General features: G+C 40.9%; 1 protein-coding gene across 1 annotated transcript in view; it reads right to left on the bottom strand.

The window, feature by feature from the left end:
* lmo4b (LIM domain only 4b) overlaps nucleotides 1-772 on the bottom strand; it is a 15,196-nt gene extending 14,424 nt beyond the window's left edge. The window contains exon 1 of the mRNA XM_024259152.2: nucleotides 328-772. The gene's annotated coding sequence lies outside the window, so the exon portion shown is untranslated. The remainder of the gene's footprint in view (nucleotides 1-327) is intronic.
* Between the last annotated feature and the right edge of the window lie 17,949 nt (nucleotides 773-18,721).

The raw sequence follows: 18,721 nt of genomic DNA, 5'->3' as shown, positions 1-18,721 counted from the left end.
CGCACGAACCGGGAGAGCCATCGTCAAGTTTCCTACAGGCGGGGTAGGAGAAGGAGGGGAGGCTTTTTAGATTAAATGGGTAAGTAATTACACGGTCAGGCAATTTGGGCACAGACTAAGTCATAGAAATGGAAGGGAGAAAAGGCATGTGCTAAAAGGTCCTGAAAGCTGCTTTTCAACCGGAAAATGTAAAGATTATTGCGGGATAATTACACGGAAATGGGTTCAGTGAAAAGAGAAGGGTCTAAGCTATCAAATATCACTGCTATCTTAAAAAAATACACGCTTTTAGAGGCACTTTGGGTCTATACTTTGACACATACTCACTTCGTTTGAGTTTAATGGCTGAAGTTCGGGTTCGTAGAGAGCGTGGGAGAACGTTTAAGCTCCAGCAGTCCCCAAAAGTAAAGAAAAAATGTCAGAAAAGTGCGCCGTCGCTCTCCAGCCCCGCGCGGCAGCGAGCTCGCGACTCGAACAGCGGAGCAAATGGAGTTATCAGATAGTATTTCCAGCGGACGGTTCCTGCTTTTCTGAAACCGAGTTAGTGCGGCTGCCGAAACCAAAGCTGTCCATCGCCAGACGGTAGGTCTCCGTGACGGTAAAGTTTCCCCCAAAAAGATCGGCGCAAAACCGGAGGTTATGACGCGGATAACGGAGCGGAGGAAATATGACGGCGGATCCGCGGGCAGCTTGTTCTACATGTGTCTCTGACAGGAAGAAACCTCCAGTAAAAAACCCTCTTTAGCCGCGTGACGACAAAGCCTCCTCAGCCAATCCGCGTGCAGCTCATTTAAGAACACAAAATCCAGCCAATCAGAGCAGAGAGAGACTTAGCTGGACACGCACACAAACAATGCTGTTACACTAGCAAAAACACGACTAAAAACCCTTCAAACACACAAAACACTCCTTAAAAATGAAATTTATGTTTCAACAATAAACACAAAATCAAAAAAGTATTAACTTTAAATTAATTGGAAGGCGTTTTCCTAATCTTGTAATCACTACCGGACTGTGATTAGAGCATCATGGGAAGTCTCCGATTATCTCCCTGTAGGATCAGCTAGAAGCTGCATGGCAACATCCAGTAAACCGCATTCACCTCACGTCACAGTTTAATTAGATGACATTCAATAACTACTTAGTTTACCGAGAGTGACTCCAACCTCTGGGAGCTGACGGGGCAACAGCTGCGCGGTGGCGCCATCGTCCGCCGCCCACAGTAACTGCAGGGAGAGTTGATGCTTTAAAACCCTAATTAGAGTCCAGGTCACTGATTTCAACACCTATTTAGGCTCATCTGCTCAGCTAATCTGGAGTCGTGTTTTTTCTTTTCGAAATAATACTAAATAAACAGTTAATAAATGAAAATGAGTAGAAATAAGACAACTTATATTATCTGCCCCAAATGATAAATCAACAAGGAACATAAAAATGATATTTTACATGCATAAAGACGAATAAATAAAAATACATACAGATTTACATAAACAGTTGTCTACACAAACCCTCATTTAATTCTATTTACCTACACTTGGTCCAGTGGCATTAACTACATACGTTTTATGACATTATTCTTCTACAAATTATATCTAATATTTGCTCAACTTCTCCCTCTTAATAACACTTTTAAAGGCAGCTATTGTTTTTGTATTTTTGATTTCATTGTCCAGTTTATTCCAAATGTTAGGACCGTATACTGAAATAGATCTCTCCAACACATTTGTTCTACATCTTGGTTTTCTAAATATTTCATGCCCTTTTAAGTGGAAATGACTTTGTCTTTTATTGAATTTAACCTGTAAAATGAGGAGTAACCATGACCTGTGCGCCTTGCACATCAGTTTGAGAATATTATAATCAAACGTGTCACTAAACTTTAGTATTTTCCGGTGACTGAATGGTGTTCCTGATGGGTCTCTATAATTATTTCCTGTATCAAATTATTATATAATAAATGCTTCGTAAGCATTCACACAATAGTGATTCTCCTGGACCTTTATTATTATTATTAATTACTATTTATTTATCCTAATAATGACAATCTGCTCTAATGAGAAAGAATGTGCTGCATTTCTTAAGTTAACATGGAAAATGAAGGTTTATTTCTTCAGCACCTTTCTCAGATTAAAATCACTGCTTTAATAGTAAAAACACACAAAATTAAAACTAATCATGCTCTTATAAAAATAAAAAAAAAGATAATTAAAACAAAGTTAAACCTGTAGAAGGCAAAAATAGATTAAACAAAACATGACTTTTCAACAATCAGTGTGTCGTATTGACTTGAAAGCTTGAAACGTGAGGTCATCTCTGGTTTTATTTTTATTTGAGATTTGTTAAAGATTTCATTTTGAAGACCTCTGGCAGGGGGTTAAAAGGTCAGCAATGTACGCAGGAGTTTGTACATTAAAAAACTAGAAGTAAAATTTTATTTTGAAAAACATTTTCAAAACTTTATTTCAGAAATGAATTAATTGACAGGACAAAAAATATACATGAAGCGTGTGGCTCTTTTAATGTAATTTTATTAATTTATTTTGCATTAGAAAAGAAAAAAAAAAACAAAGTAAAGTTATAGTCTAAGTTGCCTGAGATGCACCAGGTTTAGAAGTTTTACATGACAAAAAGACATTTTGATATGATACCCCTGGCTTTGGATGTGTAAAGATGATCTTTTTCTTGACTTTAATTGTTTAATTATTCTTGCAGCTCTGAGGAGATTGCTTTGCATCAGGCTGATTTCCCTTTTGGCAAAGCCAGCACTGATCCACCTTGGTTTGAGCCGCATTCTCTTGACGCTCTCATCAAGCTTGCCTCTTACCAGAACAAAAACATCCACAGAAGATTGGAAAGAATATCTTTTCCACCAAGGAATGATTAATTGATATAAATGATTAAAACAGAGGGAAATTAGAAAATGAATTTGAAAAGAGGCCTCACAGGAAAAGCTTTGTTTGTTCCAGGCCTCTTTTTTAATGAGCTTTTCATAACTGGGCAAGAGAAATTACTCTGTGCGTTCTTCTTGCAAAATAATTATTGGAAGTTGGAGTAAGTAGGAGGAGGTGGAGAGGTCAGCGAGATGAAGAGGAGGCGGGCGACGTGGGGGTTCCCTCAGAAATTGATCATCTCCGCACTCCGCCGAGATTCCTGAAGTTTCCGAGCAGCTGCATTATGAAAAAAGAAGAAAAGAGGCAAACAACAATATGGTGGAACACAGTTTCAATGTTTAAACAGGAACAAGAGAGCGTCAGATGTGGATCTGAGTGCTAAAACTCCCCACAGGGTGATCTCAGCGAGATGAAAAGAAGACCACGGTCTTTCATAATCAAGCTGCTGGTCCTGTGGGAACGGACGAAGCCACATTCAGCTCATTCGCTGACTTCAGATTTGCTCTGTTTTCCTCTGTTGACTTGACACTGAGCCTCAGAGGCTGTTTCAGCCGGTAAGTGACCACGCTGCAGGCCACATTTAAAGTCCCACCCCACCTATAGGTTTTTCTATTGTGAAGTGATCTTTTAATTATGTTGATACCATTTTTAGCAAAAATCAAAAAGCCTGTGGCTGTTTTTTGCGACATATATTCTCTGCAGCAGTTTAGTTCTTCTGTGGGAATTCCTCAGAAATGCTCATCTACGTTGTTGGTAAGAATTTTAAAGCTCCTAATTTCCCATCAGCCCTTTGTTTAGTGGTAGGCAACCTGGGCCTCAAGTGCCTTATGTGCCACCTTCCAGCATGTTTTCCTACTCATGACTATTACCTGGTTCAGGTGTGCCCAGCCAATGAGAACATGCCAGAGCAGGGTGTGTTATGATATGTGTGTTTGAGATGACCCAGCACCTCGCTTGCAGGAGGGGGCGGAGAAAGGTGCCTGAGATATTCACTGGATGAATTTCACTCACACTGTCCCAAATAAACAAATAAAATAGAAATTAAACTTAATATTAGAGACAACAATAACACGCATAACCACAGATTATTTGATATCTTGTTTATTTTTTCATCAGTGATTCACTACCTTCTAGAAAGAGTAAAAAAATACACTGATGTCCTTCATTTAGCACCAGTTATTTCACATTGAACTACAAGAACTTTGTGGACACCCTTTCGCCCTTTTCTCGCGATACTTCGTGACGGCGCACATTTGACGTCAGTGCAAGAAACTAACCAGCATGCACCGCACCGCGCTGCAGGCGATCTGCGCAGCGCCGGGTCCGCCTTGGTCCTCTCAAACACACCTAATCAAGTGGTGGGGGCGTGGCCTTCTGACAAGCTCACTCCTGATTGGCGAGAGTTGACTCAGACAAATCACTGCTTACTGATAATTAATGTTTCTAACATGGCGATTTCTGCATGGTAAAAAGAAGCGAATAAATTGACTTAATTTAGTTTCAGAAGGAAACCACTAGGTGACACAGTTTAATCTCAAAGTCTCACTGCTATCATCTTTTGATCTGTTCTAAAAGCATTCCTAGTTACATTTTAATTATAATGATGATGTTTTTATGCAACATTAAAATTAATTAAAAAAAATGATGAAAATTTAAAAATCTGTTGTTTTCTAGGACATATTTTCTGCAGCAGTAGTTGATTAGAAATTCACCTCTGAGTTGTGGGCGGGACAGTTGGCCTTCCCTCATTTCCCATCATCCTTTTGTTTACACTTCTCTACCGTTAGCTTACAGCGCCTCGCAACTCCAACCCAACATTAGCGGTGCAACAAAAATGGTGAGTAATATCGGAACTATCCAGTCGTACAGATTTGATCCAGATTCCAGCTCAGAAGAGGAAAAGAACGACACTCGTGGATCTATTTGTCTGCAAGTGGATGAAACAGAAGGGAGCGGAGCAGGGGACTTGTGGCCCCCATCATATTTTGTCCTGATTCACAACAATTTGAATAAAGAAATACTCATAAATGCAATTTTAAACTTAATTTTCTTTATATATGTCCTCCATCATCAAACAAATTCCACAAGAACATGTTAAAACCCAAAAACGCAACTTTAATCTGAGTGGGTATTTCAGAACAACAGAGCAAACAAACCTTCTGTTGAATCACAAATTCGAGGCAGATTCATCTTAATTCTTTTTCTTCTAAAAACGGTTACAGATTCACCATTGAAGCCCCATATCCTTTAAAATTCTGTTGCAGTCCAGATTTAAATTATTCTGTATAGGAACAGAAAGTTTCAAGTCACTCAAGAGAAAAGAATGTGTCACTAAAAATGAAATATGATTTTTAAAGTTACAAAAAGAACTTGGGAGCTGTCACACAGACTGATGTCAGCTGTTATTCAGTGAAAGTGTACTGACTACCACTTATCAGAGTGATAATAATTTTAGCCTTGGTATTTTTGTTTCATTTTCCATTCAGTGCACCAGCAAAATTAATTAAACTTAATAGAGAACTTGTCTTTTTCCTTGGGATTTCTAAATAAACAATTACAATTTGGCAATGGTAATTTCAACCAAACTATTGAGAACTTTTTTTCATTTAAAAGGGAGGCTAATAACTTTGACCTGAGCGGTAAATAAAAAAGATGCTTGATTTCGTGGATTTATTGTAGACTGAAAGATATCCACACCTGGCTCCTCTTTAAAAATCCAGAATCAATGCAAAAATGTTTCATGTTTCATCTTTTAAAAATATTGTTCAAGGTCAGAACAGCAATTACAGGACATGGAGGCTGTTTTGAAAAGAAAAAAAAAATCATGCACCAACCATCTTGATCTGGTCATGGCCACACAAACACATTCAAGCTCAAAGCTTCGAGTGGAGGGGGACTTCGTGTGTTTTTTAGGAGATGATCTTTCTACCGTTCTCTGTTCAATCCGGGAGCAGCTCTTTATCTGTGGTTAATCTGAAATATATCATCAGTGAAAGCAATGTCTGAGTATAAATTAGCATCACCCTCTTTTCGGGGCAGGAGATGTCTGAACTAACCTGGGTGTTGACTTTAGAGAATCACTCAAATAAAAAAACATGCTTTGGTGTTTTAAACATGTTCGTGTAGCATTTTTTTTAAATAATGGAGCCGTATGAAATAATTTAAGATTTTGTCCGAATCTGAATTCTTCCACTATCCCTACAGTTGGCCCTAAACAGAGAGTTATAGAAAAATAGTGTATTCAAATTTGGACGCTGCTACTACTCGATGACGTCATCAGTAGTTGCCGGTTAGCTGTCAGCATTGAGCTCCTAGTGCTCAGTAATACATAACAGCGGTTTTATAACTTTAAAGCAGGGTTCGCCAAACTTTTTCTTGTGAGGGCCACATAACTGTTTTCTTCTCTGATGTGGGGGCGGGGTCAGTTTGTAGGGTGTGTTAATGAGCCGCTTTTCTCCTTCACAATCTGCTGGAATTACGTTGATCGTGTTAACAGTTGAAAAATTACAGTAAATCAAAGAACATAAACACTGGAGCTCTGGTGAAAGAGTTAAAAGTGACTCCCTAAATCTTCACAGATATTTAGGAAACTAGTAAAAAGTAGGGGTGTGTATGGGCTAGAGCCTGGCGATGCGATACATCTTGTGATACATATGGGACAATACGATGTATATCACAAGAGAGTACCAGAGACAATATTTCCCTTTTTTTAAACTGTGACAAAAAGAACTATCTAGATATTAAAACACCTTTCACATAATTGTAGCTTTGCGAGATGCGCACACAGTGCCTGACTTTGCACAAACTTGGCATAGCTTTTCAGTTCAGTACTCATCCTTAGTTAAAACTGAGTGTACAAGTCTCATTTCGTTGTGTAATAACAACAACTGCGAGGCTCAGAGTTCACACCGGGTTTGCATCTATCACAACATGGTTCTCGCTAGATCTTGTTTTGGAGTGGTGTAGAGCTGTTCAGTGAGGTACGATGTGTTGTGCTGCCAATCAGAGGTTGGGGGTTTAAGTGGAAAACAAAAGTAAGACGCAGAACTATATTTTTGCTCATAAATAATTAACTAAAAATAACCTTGACAGAATTTTAAATCGATACAACCCAGCCTGCAAGGCAAAGTGGGCCCCATATGGTTTAAAAGTGGGCAAAAAATGTGGGCCCTGCTTAGGTTCGTCCACAGTTTCTGTGGTGACCCCACCTGTGCTAGCGGGCTCTTTTGTAGCAAGCTAACAGGCTCTGTTGTGGAATGCTAGTAAGGTCTTCTGTAACGAGCCTGTGAGCTCCGCTGTATCGAGCTAGCAAGCTCGTATGGTGCTAGCAAGTCCCTCTGTAGCAAGCTAGCAAGCTCTTTTAGTGAGCTGGCAAGCTCTGCTGTATCCAGCTAGCAGGCTCCATTGTAGCATACTAGCAAGGTCTTCTGTAGGGACCCTGCGAGCTCTACTGAATCAAGTTAGGAAGCTCCACTGTAGGGTGCTAGAGAGTTCTTCTGTTGCAAGCTAGCGAGCTCCTCTATATCAAGCTGGCAGGCTCTTCTGTAGGAAGCTAGCAAGCTCAGTTGTAACAAGGTCTCTTGTAGCGAGCCTGCGAGCTCCACTGTAGGGTGCTAGCAAGTTACTCTGGTGTGAGTTAGCGAGCTACTCTGTAGCGAGTTACCCACAGAGTGCCCACTCAAGCCAATGTGGACAAACACAGGTGGGGCCACCATGGAAACAGCGGACAAACCCAATCAGGATCAACATTTTCTGCCCACTTTTAAACCATTCGGGGCACACCTGGCCTTGGCTGCTATTTGCCACGTGATATTTCGTTGAATAATTTTTTACACCCCTAAAAAAAGGTCTCTGTCATTCTTACATTTTAGTATTACAGATTATCATGCAGGCATGTGAGATGACAATTCAGAGCAGCAATGATATGACAAAGCAATGAAAGGATCTGGCTTCCAGAAACACAGATTCAAGATGCGGAGCAATCACAGCTGCTCTGGTCCATCATAAGGAGATGAGTCTGATGTGGAGCACTTAAATCTACAGTGGAAGAACTGGGACATGAACCATGAGATTGTTGATGATTTGACACAGATCCATGGACTCACTGTTCTCTCTTACGACTAATGGACATTTAGGTTGGTTTATCTGCCTCAGATAAAGTTGTTAAGAGCATTCTGACCCTCCTAACCTCAAATAATCATCCATTAGTCATTTGCTCTTAGAGCGTTCTTTGCATTCGTTCAATCTCACACAGAAAAGTGCTTTCGCTCCCTTTAATTATCCATACTTCAGAGTGTTTTTGTGTTCAGGATTTGGATTGTGTGCAGTACGTTTTGATTTTTTTTTTTTTTTGACAAAACAAGGCCAGTCAAAGAAAGAAGAATATTCTTATGGAGGAAAAAAAGCGGTGAAATTACAGAATTCAGCAACGAAATGGTAATGACGGGAAATAAAAGTCTTTCTTTAAAGTGTTTTAATTGTAGCATAATTGCCTCCTCACATTACTTCAAGCCCGCATGTGCCCCAACACAACGCCATGTGTTCCTCTAACAACATTGTTTTAATGAAATGTTGCAAATCCTTAATGACTCAATGTCTTATGATGAATTTCAAATTATTCAACCCCACACAAGTGGAGTAGCAAATTCATCAGTCAAAGCAAATTAGTTGGGATCCATTAGGGTTCGGTGTCTTGTAGGCACATTCCCTTTATTAGCTTCTTACACACATTGCCATAATTGGGAGCATATTTCATTTGGCTGTAACCTAGCTTCAGTGATGACTTGGTGTTTGCCGTTTTTATTTACAGCAATGTGCTATGCGCTGCATACTGTGCACACAATCTGTTAAACTCTTCAGAGCCGTCGGAGAGATGACGGCGTTTCTTTGTTTGAACCACCCTGTTTATTTCAGGAATCGAGCTGCTTCTCATGCTCCGCAGAATTAGCACTTTTTTTTCTTTTCCCAATGAAAATCGGAGCCAAGTCTGCCTCGCTTCATCTGAAACATCAAATGAAAGATGCAGAAAGATGTCTCACTTTAACTTAGATTAAAACAAGACAATCATGAAAGAGGGTTTTGTCTTTCCACAAAAGACAAAAAGGTCGAGGTCTGAGCACACAGCTCCTTGTTGATCGGCGGGGTAATTTCTTTAGGATGACTGACGATGTCTTCCACTCACAGATGCCTCTCTTGTTTGTCTTGCGGCCGCCACGGGGTTCTCGTTCCCCCCACAAACTCTGCCTCTTGCTCTGACAACCTGCAGACATCTCAGATGAGTGGCATTCTTCCCACAGAGACACCGAGTCACAGACATGAAAGAGTGAACAGGGAAGCCCCCCTCTTTGCTGTGGAGGCCATGAGAAACAGAGAGGAACATGGAGCACGTCCACTCCGAGACCATGGATCAAAAAACTGGAAATGGGATAAACCTCATAAAAGAAGTCCAGCTTTAGTGGCCACCTCTTTGCTCATTCACCATTAGGGGTGGGGCGATTAGTCGACTAATCGATGACTATTCGACTTTTAAAACAGTAATCGACCAATTTATTGGTCGATTAATCGTTACTTTATATCAGGGGTATTCAAATCCAGGCCTCGAGGGCCGGTGTCCTACATGTTTTCCAACCAACCTTCCATTGAAGCTCCTTATTGGCTAAACATACCTGATCCTGGAAATTAGCAGCAGATAAGGCAGGATTTCTGGAAAACCTACAGCAGAGAGGCCCAAATCCAGGCCTCGAGGGCCAGCTTCCTGTAGGTTTTCCAGAAATCCTGCCTTATCTGCTGCTAATTTCCAGGATCAGGTATGTTTAGCCAATAAGGAGCTTCAATGGAAGGTTGGTTGGAAAACATGTAGGACACCGGCCCTCGAGGCCTGGATTTGAATACCCCTGCTTTATATTATATGGGGTCAGAGTGTAGTATAGTTAAAGGTGATAACGCCATTCTGCTAGCTTTTTGGACTATTTTGGCATATATTAAGGATTTTAGGCTATTTTAGAGTTTAGCTAATATTTCAGCTGTACGCTAGCTGTTTTGGAAAACTCATGCCTGGTTCACAGTGGGGCTGCACGGTGGCGCAGTGGTTAACGCTCTTGCCTCACAGCGAGAAGGCCCCGGTTCAAATCCCGGCTGGGACCTTTCTGTGTGGAGTTTGCATGTTCTCCCCCCGTGCATGCGTGGGTTTTCACCGGGGACTCCGGCTTCCTCCCACCATCCAAAAACATGCTTCATAGGTTTATTGGTGACTCTAAATTGCCCCTAGGTGTGAATGTGAGAGTGGATGTGTGTGTGATTGAGGCCCTGCGACAGACTGGCGACCTGTCCAGGGTGTACCCCACCTTCGCCCATCAGTAGCCGGGATAGGCTCCGGCACCCCCACGACCCCGAAAGGGACGAAGCGGTTAAGAAGATGGATGGATGGATGGTTCACAGTGGACACGGAAGCGCCGCGTAACGGAGGTCGCTTCCATTTGGTGTCCTTTTAAACCTATGGTGTGGTTCACACCAGACGTGGAGCGCTGCGGTCCTCTGCGGAAGGCTCACGTCGTGCATCGGATTGTTTCGGCATCTGGTCTAATTTGTGTGCGAGCCAGGAGCGATCTGCGTCCATTCTGCCAAGAAGTTCTATCAAGATACATGAGAATATCCGGTTTATTTTCAAATTATAACCAATTTTTCATAATAAAAGACAGCGATTAACAAATGCAATCATGTTGACATTTTTCTTATACAGATAATTTTTTTTATTTTAGCTTGGCTTGGCGGAGTTGTTCTGAAACGTCTCAAATAAGCGATTTATATTCCAGAGTGACCTATATATGTTTTTTTTCTTCTTGATTAGACATTTTTTGTTCTTGCGACTTATAATTCGGTGCGACTTATACTCTGGAAAAGACAGTAATAATTTTTTTTTTTTTCCTGTATTTTACTTTGGAAAAACAAATGATACACAGATCCAGTTATGGCGTCAGTATTGCCCTAGCAATGGTAAGGGGGCGGTACCAATAGAAAAGTGGCCAATCAATCCGTTTTGGTTTTTTTACACAAACTTGGGCAGGAGTTGTTATGCGCACGCAGGAATGCCTCCACGAGCGGGCAGGAGTGGTTCCACGCGCGCGTTGGACTACAGGAGCACTCATGAAGGCAGAATTGTGCCTGTGGAACGTTCATTGGGCGCGTGCAGTTTGATATACGCTCGTGGGGGACTTTTGGTGGAAATTTAACTCCATAGAACTAATGTAATAAAAACTTCTTACTTTTTGTCCGATTCAGATTATTTCTAAAACCTGTGGTCCAATTACATAAATAGAAGAGCTTTCTGGAAGGTCTGCATCCAGTTCCTTTCAAACATGTGCCACAGCAAATAAAGACTGCTTTAGAGATTGAACACCTTCAGGAATCAGAAAGTTCTGAAGGAGGCTAAGATCTACTGCAGGGCAAATATCCAAACACACCAGCTGGAAGGGACTGATTAAGTCTTAAGAAATAAAAACAATGACTGTTGGGTGTCCTGGTCAAAAAGTCCAGATATAATTTTGTTAGGATGATGTTTAATCATTATTCTTGTAGAAAAACTTTTCATTGTGAATTTGAGTGTTCCCTTTCGGTCGATTAACTCGGAACAACACATTTACTATGGGTTATCATCATCCTCGCGTTACGGACGTGAAAACGTTACATTTTAACCCTCTATTGGGCTATACTACAATGTTCTTTAATAAATGTTTACAAAGTGTTTTTGATGCGTATGCATCGGTAACAGACATTCTGCGGCTGCAGGAGGTGAGACGGAGACTGGGGTTCTCTGTACTCGGAGTGTCAGCGTATTCGTGGAGGTCTCCGGTGCCTGACCCCTGCGGATACAGGGGGAATACTGGATTTCATCTCTACAGTCTGTTTGGATACAAAGATATGATCGCATTTGTCAATAGCGGTATTTTATGGTGAAAAATTGGTTATATTTTGAAAATTGACCAGATTTTCTCATGTGTCTCAGTGTAACCTAAAAATATAACCCCATGTTTTAGTAAGTAAACCAATTTTGTAAAAATAAAAAAAACTCTAAAGGAACCGCTCCAATGAAAATCATCTTTTTTGCGTTTTTAACACGATCTTGTTGCATCTTTTACATGATAGAGAACATATATGAAATAATTTAAGATTAAACTGTGTTCTGAGTTTTTCTTTATTCAAGTCGCTGTGCATCATATAAAAACAGAACTTGAAAAACCTCTCAGTTGTGACCCAGCAACTGAAATGGGCGTGCTAAGTTTCCCTGCTCTGCTCCATTCTGATGTATCCACTCACAGACAAATAGATCCATGAACGTCTTTGTTTTCCTCGTCTGACTGGAATCTGGATCAAAACTGTATGGGATGATGGGGTATCAGTGCCATTTCTGCACCTACAGTCCTTCCCACAATTCAGAGGGGAATTTCTAAGGAGGAACTCCTGCTGCTCTGCAGAAAATATTTCTAAGAAACATCACATGGTTTTTGATTTTGCCTAAAAACTGCATTATCATTGAATGACCGTTGAGATAGATTTTACAATAGATCAAAATATAGTTGGAGTTGGATAGTTTCATCCAATACTTCCGGTAGCAGGACTGAGAACGCTGGAAAATCTCCACCAGACTCCACGGAGCTTCTTGATGTGACCACGGAAATGTGAACGGCGGCTCATTTGACCGCAGTTGGAAAGGATTGTAAATCAATGAAAGAGCATTTTGATGTTAGCTTTGATTATTTTATCAAGAACTCTGAGAAACCAATGATTGAATGTATTGATCACAGTCAATAAACATTGGAGAATTAGCTAAAAGAGTCTTTGGTGAACTGGAAGGAGAAAGAATCAGGATTTTGGAGGAAGTTCTGTCCATGAAGATCTTCACTTCCTCGTCCAGCTGACATCCGGATCAGAACCATACGGCTGGACATTACCCAGATTGATGGATGTTTTTATGTAGCAGCGTTGTTACTCAGCTCAACTCCAAAAGCCACGCCCCCTCAGAGGAGATTTTGGAAACAGAGGCTTCAGATCAACATGAAAAATGTCTTTTTAAGACATTTAGGTTGTAGGATTTTGGTTGAAAACTTCATAATCATAATTAAAACACTAATAACAGAACTATGTCATAGGGGGGCATTAATGTATTTTTTGTTATAATTGCTATTACTATTTTTTTGTCTTACTGTAATTTCTTTTATTGTGGAAAGCACTTAAGATGCCAGATAGCAGGAAAAAAGCTATATAAGAAAAGTTGAATGTGAATATTTAAATTATTGAAAGAAAGAAAAAAATCACATTTTGCTTGCACTTACTTCCATTTGCAATTTTTGAAAATATTTATTCATTTCTATTTTTTGTCCATTGAGTTGTGTATTTCTGCTATGAAAACACAATATTTGTGTTACAATTAGGGTTTCAAAAGTCTAATTTAGCAACGCAGCTATTTAAGAATTTTTCTCTAAAACTGCCCTGAAAAAGCAACAAGCAGTTATTACATTTATTTGGACATCAAGGGAATTAGGCTCAAAAACCACAAAAGTCAACAGTTGCAGGTCGGATGAATCCTATGAGTATGTGGACTGTTGACAAAGCAGCGCTCCAACCTGAAGTGTAAACTCAGTTTTTTTTTTCTCAAACCAAAGCATTTCCTGGTTTATTAAGGGGAACTGAATTTTCCGTAAAGGTACAAGGCTTTCATTTAGACTCTGCTGTCGTGTCTTAATCTCATTCTGCCTGCATCGTGGCTGTGTTTGTCCTAAAAGCTTCCACCGTGGAGTTGACCTGATTGGAAGGTAATAAAAATCTAAGTCGAACAAAGAGACCAAATAAGCTACATTCAAGCACGCACGCACACACACACATGCACACACAGAAAATAGCACCCTTATCATCCCTGTTTCATTTAGAGTTGATTGCTGTCGGATTATAATGCAATCACCACGCTGTGTGAGCCGTAACTATGGGAACTGGTGTTAACTGTTTATCTTGCCAGAGATCTTAATTTAAGTTTGAACACTGTGGATCGCTTAGATTTAGGAGACATGGGAAATTGACAAAAAATAAATAAAAGAAAGGATAAAGAGAAAAGGAAGGGGTGGGGGCAACAAAGAGAGGAAGGAACGGGAGAAAAAAACAGAAACTTTCTTGTTCTCTCTGTTGCATTTCACATGCAATTAAAGTTGTCTTTGGGAGAAAATCAATTTCTGATGACAATCCGCGGGGCAGTAACGAAGGCGGTGGAGCTCCTTTGCCATGGGAAAGTTTCTGCAGGAGAATGCCTCTAATCTCGGCAAAATGAATCATTCACACTTTATTTGGACATCTGTGTTAACACCCCCGCCATGACCCCCCTCTTTCTCCTCTTCCACCTCCTCCCGACTTTCATTCATTTGTGACAGTTTTATTACAAGTCGTGCAGGTGGCTGCAGGCTCGAGAGTCAAACAAGAATGCCTCGTGGAGACGGGCCAACATGCCGGCGGAGCCCGCAGTGGTGCGGATTCACCACTCCAACAACTCTGTCCGTGCATGGGAAAACCGGCCGCACCAAAAGCAAGGCAAAATATTTCCCTTTTCTCTGCTTCAACGAGGAGATCTTCTACTGAAAACTATATTTCAAGGAATCTAAAGCTCAGACTTTATAATAAGCCCAAGTAACTCCATCCCAAATACAGGAAATTGCAAATGTTGTCATAGTGTTCAGCGTGTAGTTTGGCACTTCCAGGAACCACGGCTTCACACCTTCCTAGGAATACTTAAAGACGTCTGCAAATGACTTAGTTGAAAATTAGGAATAACAGGATTCCTCAGTTTCTGCTGGAGATAAGCCGAAGATCGCAATTTGATATCAGCGGCATGAATCTGAGAGCCCAACTTCACTAACACTTGGGTGTAACTCAATGAGAAGAATGTGAGCTAGGAGTATACCGGTCTGATCACAGCCTGGAGGTGGGAAACATATTGATGCAGCAATAAAGTCCACAAAGCTAAATCAGAGTCAGACAGGCAGAGGTCAATCACCAGCATCCAAGAAGAGACTGGAGTACTTAGGGTCCAGGCGAGGGTCAGGGCAGGCAGCAGGCAAACAGATGAAGCAGGGTCAGAAACAGAAGATCAGATCCAGATAGAAATGCTCGGTGATGCAGGCAGGATAGCACAAAACAATACTTCGCACTGAGTGAGGCTCAGTCATTTGCGTCAAATTCACATCTGCGGCCTCTCTTTTGACGTCTGTCAAAGTTACTGCTCAACACCTCGATGGGCCTGCCGCGGAGCAACTGCCGAAGTTGTTCTGGAATTTATTCAGTGTCACATCATGGATGATGTTGAGCGAGAAACCCACAGCCTGGTCAGTAGACCTCGCTAGATCTGCCGGGCCCCTGGACAGCAGCGATCGCTATCAGCTCTGCCGGAGCCTAGCTCACTAAGCTATCCACTTGGTGGCTGGCTAGCGTGGCAATCTGTCCAGGGTGTATTGTGCCTTCGCCCAACAGTAACTGGGTCAGTTTCCAAAATGGATTAAAGTTCATGACGATAATCCTCACATCAAGCCGCCATCTTGAATGTTTATTTGTACTCTTTGATCTGGTCACTGAAAAAGTGAAAGCTAAGTCCCTGATTGGTTGACGCCCCGCGCCCACCACCAAAATCTCGCCACTGCAGATTGTGCCTTTACATTGACCTAAATAACAAACTTGACGCCTCCGCCGCGCCGGTAGCGTTCGGTGTGAATGCACCATTCAGGTGGGTGATCGTCCAATTGGTGTCAGGTGAGTTAGGACTGTAGAGACTTCCCCCGCTGGTGATCAGAGGGGGGAGTCAGAGCTCTGACTCCTGACGGTAATACTGATCCACAGGTGCCAAGATATCAATGTTTTCCGCCGCAACAGTTCAGGCACGTTACTTTAGGCCTTAGACACAACTGTCCCATACAGACCGGGTAAATACTGGCTGTATGAGGTCAAAATGTTTATTTTTTCTTTTTTCTTAGAGGGATGTTACAGGTAGCAGGTCGTAGTGAACACCTGTGCAACACATAGAGTGGGTAAGGATGAAGTAGGTTTCTCCTTTTTTCCACCCCCCCAAACCCTGTTCACCCCACAAGGGGCCAGTTAGTGCTTTTCTAGTGATAAGTGTGCGCTCTTTATGTGTAGCCTGATTGTTAGAAATGAGGAAATTAGACAGTGTACTTAAGTGTCACGTGCACACCCCATGCATGAAGCGTTTGCACAGTCATTAAGGAGCCAGCATGGGCCTTACTAATGACTAGAGTGTGGTGTAAGAGCACCATACGACTGCATCACGTATACATCACTTACACTTTCCTTACAAACACTCTTCAATACACTTACCACATGCACAACAATGGTACATTCCATTTTCATGACGTCCCTTATGGTGGACATATGAGCCTTAAGGGAACTCCCTTAAAGCTCCACTCCAATCATCTTTTGATCTATTTCCAAAGCGTTACCAGTGGTCTTTCAATTATGATTGTCATTTTTAGCCAAAATGTTAAAAACGTTTTTTAGGACATAACTTCTGCAGAGCGGCAAGAGTTAATTAGAAATTCACAACCTGAGTTGTGGATTGGATTGTTGCCGTGGATCAACCACGCCCCCCTTCCCCTCGCTGTTGCTGAGAGCTCAAAGCTCCAGTATATTTTCTACATCACAAATTAGCTCTTTTTCAAACTGCATTCTTTAGTCTGCTCCTGATTCACAACGATTTGAATAAAGAAATACTCAGAAATGCAATTTTAAGCTTAATTCTCTTAATATACTGTATGTCTTCCATCATCAGAAAAATGCATATTAAAAATACCAAAAACACTATTTTTATTGAAGTGGGTATTTAAGATGCAGCCACTTCTCTATCTTAGGGGTCCCCAAACTACGGCCCACGGGCCAGATCCACATTTGGCCCGGCCCCCTGAACAATATCAGCGGCCTTTTTCTTTTTTTCCAGTCTGGTCATGTGATCGAGACCCACACAGAATGTAACTTTTTATTCCAACTTTCTGTAGTCCCTATCTGATACATGCAGCTCTAATCACGATCAGATATTTGTTTGCATTCTATAAAACTGGACATATTTTCAATGAAGTTTAGAACTTTGAGAGTTTAAACATGAGAGAAAGAGGAGTTTTATATCTGTAGTCCTAATTCGCGGATTTCACTTTCTCCAGTTACTTTTAGACCGTAACTCTCATAGTAAGCGAGGGAACACTGTCCTGGTGTAACGTATATATATATATATATATATATATATGTCTATCTGCAGCAGAAAACAAAAGAACTTGACTTTTTCATTGGATTATTTCATCAAAAGGATTATTTTTTTATTTTCTGACTTTTTTTTGTAAGTATCTCTGAAAGGGTTTTAATATTTGGTTACATGTGACATTCTGGAAAACGTAAATGCTTTCGTTTAAGACATTAAAAGAGCCATTTAGGCTCGTTTTCTACTGATTAAAACCTAGCGGCGTAGTCTTACTTTGGCCTTTAAGAAATTCGGCTATGCATTTATGACCTTTTATTTCAAAATTAATATGAATGATGTCTATTTTTTGGCACGGACAAAAGAAAAAATATAAACATCCATATAAAATCTGTTCATTCTAGAGGTAGAGTTGAGCTAACAAGACGTCTTCAGGTCAACAGGATGTAAAAACCTACATAGTTTATCATCTATGTGAACCTCAGTCATTAATTTATAAATAACTAATCTAAATTAAATAAATACTAATAAAGTAATCCTTACGTTAAAAAACTAATTACTATCTAATGTTTCTTTTCTCTTTTTTTTTGTTCTTTTCCCCTCTTTGTCCTCAGTAGTCTTACACTGCTGGGTTTTGTTATTTTAGTTTGGATCTTGGTAGTCTTAGTTTGTGGGCTTTGTTTATTTGTTTTCTTTAGGTAGTTTTGGTTAGACAGACATTATCAGGAGCTGCTGGTTCCGACGGTCGACATGGTTGGATCAGCAGTCTCCATGACTTATTTTATGTTTGCCTAAGGAGCCACCATGGAGAGATAAAAGAGACACATGTGGATCTGGAGCTGCAGGTTGCAGACTCCTGGTTTAGACCCTCCTTGCCATTTTTACACCTCTCTTGTTAGCCTACAAACCAACTCCGACCCCACATCAGAGAAGAAAACCGTTATGTGGCCCTCAGGACTCCTGTTCTACATGATCCTCCAAAGACCTGGACAGCCCAAAAACCCACAGCACCTGGACAGGTCCCCGTACAGGGGCATGTGACTAAGATTTCAGGCAGCGCCGTGTGATCTGAAGCAGGGGTCCCCAAACTTTTTCTTGTGAGGGCCACATACTATTTTCTTCTTTGGTCGGTTTGTAGACTAACAGAAAAAGTGTAACAACCACAGCCTAAACATTTATGGTTTTCAGAAAGCCACACGTAGCCAAATTTTCAATCATTTCTTAATGTAATCTATACAGAAAAAAATAATACTAAAACATTTGAAATTTTAAACGAATAAACACTATACTCTCCTGTCATAGTTTAGACTGCAGAAGGGTGGAATAAAAAGTCTCGATCTGTGTGGGTTTGAATCACCCAGATTGAGAAAGTGTTTAGGGGGCTGGGCCAAATGTGGAGGCAGGCCGTAGTTTGGGGGCCCCTACTCTATAGCATCTTTAACACACACAGGCAATTTAAAGATCTCCCCAAAGATGTTGAAGGCGGTGTTACAACAGAACCTTGAAAAAACATTTACAAGTTGGAGGAGTAAGTGGAAATGATGACTCACTGAGGAGCTGAAAACACAAACTAAACAACTCGACTGGTAGATTAAGA

The sequence above is a fragment of the Oryzias melastigma genome, linkage group LG4, assembly GCF_002922805.2.
Source record: "Oryzias melastigma strain HK-1 linkage group LG4, ASM292280v2, whole genome shotgun sequence".
Lineage (NCBI taxonomy): Eukaryota > Metazoa > Chordata > Actinopteri > Beloniformes > Adrianichthyidae > Oryzias > Oryzias melastigma.
This window is presented reverse-complemented; position numbering and strand designations above follow the sequence as displayed.